This window comes from Solanum verrucosum, unplaced genomic scaffold, assembly GCF_900185275.1.
Source record: "Solanum verrucosum unplaced genomic scaffold, falcon-dt-bn FXZP01000031.1, whole genome shotgun sequence".
In the NCBI taxonomy this organism is placed as follows: Eukaryota; Viridiplantae; Streptophyta; class Magnoliopsida; order Solanales; family Solanaceae; genus Solanum; species Solanum verrucosum.
The window spans coordinates 813,649-816,789 of NW_026020194.1; positions in this window are offsets into that span (position 1 = coordinate 813,649).

Sequence of the window (3,141 nt, forward strand, 5' to 3'; positions counted from 1 at the left end):
CACTAAGCTCCTAAACATTCTCACTTCTAATAGGCAAGCACATGCACAATATCTGTTAAATTGTTAATTATTACTATAATTTATAATATTTTTTGCATTATTTTCAAATAATATATATTATCGATCTATTGTTAAATATTTTAAGTTGTGATTAATAGTATTCTTAACGTAATTTCAAATAATATATGTTACTCCATTTGTCCTAATTTATGTGGCACATGTGAAATTTTTAGAGTTAATATATTTTTCAAATATTGTAAGTTGTTATTTATTGTGGTTTATGGTATTCTTAATGTAATTTTTTAAATAATATATGTTATCCCCTTCGTTCCAATTATACAGTTCGCGTGAAATTTTGAAAGTTAACCAAATTTGTAATATTTTAAATTTATCTTTTAGTATTATTTAAAAAAGAAAACATTAAAATATAATGGAAGAGGAGTGCATAAAAGTAGGTGGCCCAGCTTTGTGATAGGCCCATGAAGTGTGCTCTCAGTAGTTAGTAGTCTCTATGGGTCATTTGGTAGAGTGTATTAGAAAAAAAGGAAAATACATAAAAAAAACCCCTGAACTTGTCTGCATAACTTACTTTAGCACTGTAAATTTACGAGTATGAGGAATCACTCTGGATCTTCTTTTTTTGGGCTACAACTTCGCCGAGCCGACTAGCATCCCTTTCCACTGTGCATTTTTCGAACAAAAAAGGTGACCAGCTGGAAGTTTTTGAAATCCCAACAATATTTTCTATATAAAAAGAATCCGGGAACCTCAATCTCCACGGGCTTATTAGCTAAATGGCAATTGGCACATACAATACGCCCAGTCGCTTCTCGTGGATTTTCATAACCCTGTTGTGCAAAAGTGGGATATGCCAGATTATCCAGATGCTTACGCTGGATGGAATGCCCTTAGCAGTTTTGGCTCTTATATATCCGTAGTTGGGATTTGTCGTTTCTTCGTGGTCGTAACAATCACTTCAAGCAGTGGGGAATTTATTCTAGACCCGCCTGCCGGCCCTAAATCTATCTTACTCTTCCTTGGTCTCTAAAAGAAGGCTGGAAAAAAGAGAGAGCTCCTTTCTTTTCTAGCTTTGGCGGGAGGAATGAAAATCCTATCCTGCCTGACCTGCTTTCTGGCTAGCTTCTTTATGGCAAGCGCTACCCGTCGCTTGCACTACATTGTCCTTGCTACTCTTACTTCCACTAGCAAGAGAACTATTTATCCCCTTAACTCATTTCAAGTGAATTTAATACCTCCTTAATTGATGATATGACAAGGAAGGTGTGATCACTCTCCCAAACTCGCGTGAAAAGGGGAAAAAGTAATTAAAAAGCTGACCAAATTTCAATTTCACTAATTTTTTCATTTTTCTCTTTCTCTACCTTTCATCTTGTTCACAAAGCCACCATGAAATCAACCATTTCTCCATTCCTCTTCCTCCATCCCCACCTTTACCTCTTTGATTCCACTAGAATAAAAAATGAAAAAAAAAGCATTTTGATTTCCTTGGAAAGGACAAAAAGCTGGTCAGAGGTGTCTATTGTGTGGTTAAAGAGAGAGGAAGTACAATACCTTAACACTCCGAGGCGGGTGTTCGGTTCATGAGGAAATAAAATTGTTTGTACCGATGGTGTTTGTGGTGGGTATTGTGGAGTTGATGATAGGTATTGGGTAAAACCATCCATATTCATTTCGATGTGGTGGTTGTGGCGGATCTAATTACCTGCACACGTTTTCATTCTCACCACCATTTCATTCTTCTCTCACTATTCTTCAAATTTTTTTATAAATTTGTTTTCAGACGTTTATTGTGGCCAAATTATGTTGACATCATTGATGTTTGTGATGGGTATTGACAGAGGCGTATTCAGGATTTATAGATAATGGGTGCACTATTACAAAAATGTGGATCTAAGACATAAATTTGATCGGTTAGATTCTTTTTACTGAAAACCATTAAAATTTTAAAATCATAGGTCCAAAATTAACTTTTATTTATCCAAACCAGTTACAAAATCTTAGAAAGAAAACTAAAACAAGATAGATAAAAGATTCAAATTTCTAACCTCACCCAGAGAGGTGCACCCAATCATCATTGTACTACATTATATAATACTTCGAGTCTGGGTTCACACATCTATATTTAAATATTTTTTAAAAATATAACACTATTATATATGATTTCGGGAGGGGACCATGGGTTCACGTGAACCCGGTGACCCCCTCCTGTATATGTCCCTGGGTATTGATGTATTTTGAAATTGACAGCGATGGTGTTGTATTTTGGAGTTGATTTCAATGGTGGTGGTGTTAAGAAATATGAAATTAACGGTGATGGAGGCAATACAACTGTTGGTGATGAGTATTGTAGAGTTGACGGCGGCTGGTGATATTGTTATCGGTGATGGGTATTGTGGAGTTGATGGTTGTGATAATGGTGTAGGTAGTGGTGAAAATGTTGTGAATTTGATGGCGGCGGTAATCAAGGAACAAAGCGAGGAGTAGTTGGTGAATGGTGGTGCACTGTGAAATCTACGGTGGTGGAATGTGGGACGATGAAGGTTGGGGTGGGTGGTTTTTTACTTTTAAAAAAATGTGTAAAAATATTTTTTTTGACACGTGGAGGTGCGTGTAGCACACCTACCTTTAAAATTGTGGTTCTAGACTTCTGAGGGGATATTAAATTCACTTGAAATGAGTTAAGGGGGGTAAATAATTACCCGTAAAGTTGTAGTGCTAAAGTAAGTTATGCGGACAAGTTCAGGGGGTTTTTTATGTATTTTCTCTAGAAAAAACAATGCATGCATTAATTATGTGTATCAGTAGTCCTTTATTTGGTGCATTTTTTCATGTTATGTATAACTAATGCTTGCATTTGTTGTACACTCTATTGTGTATTGAGGAGTGTATTACTAATACCATAAATTTCTAGGTATTAGTAATGCAAAAGATTTAATACATGCATTAATATGGTTAAAGACCCGATTACCCCTCAAAAGTACTTTTACATCTTTTCCACCATAATTGTGATGGATACTTTTGTAAATAATTTTTTTTATACAATGCAGACTATTTTTAATACATCAAATCAAACAATGTAAGAAATAATCTATGCATAACTAATACAAGTATAACTAATAC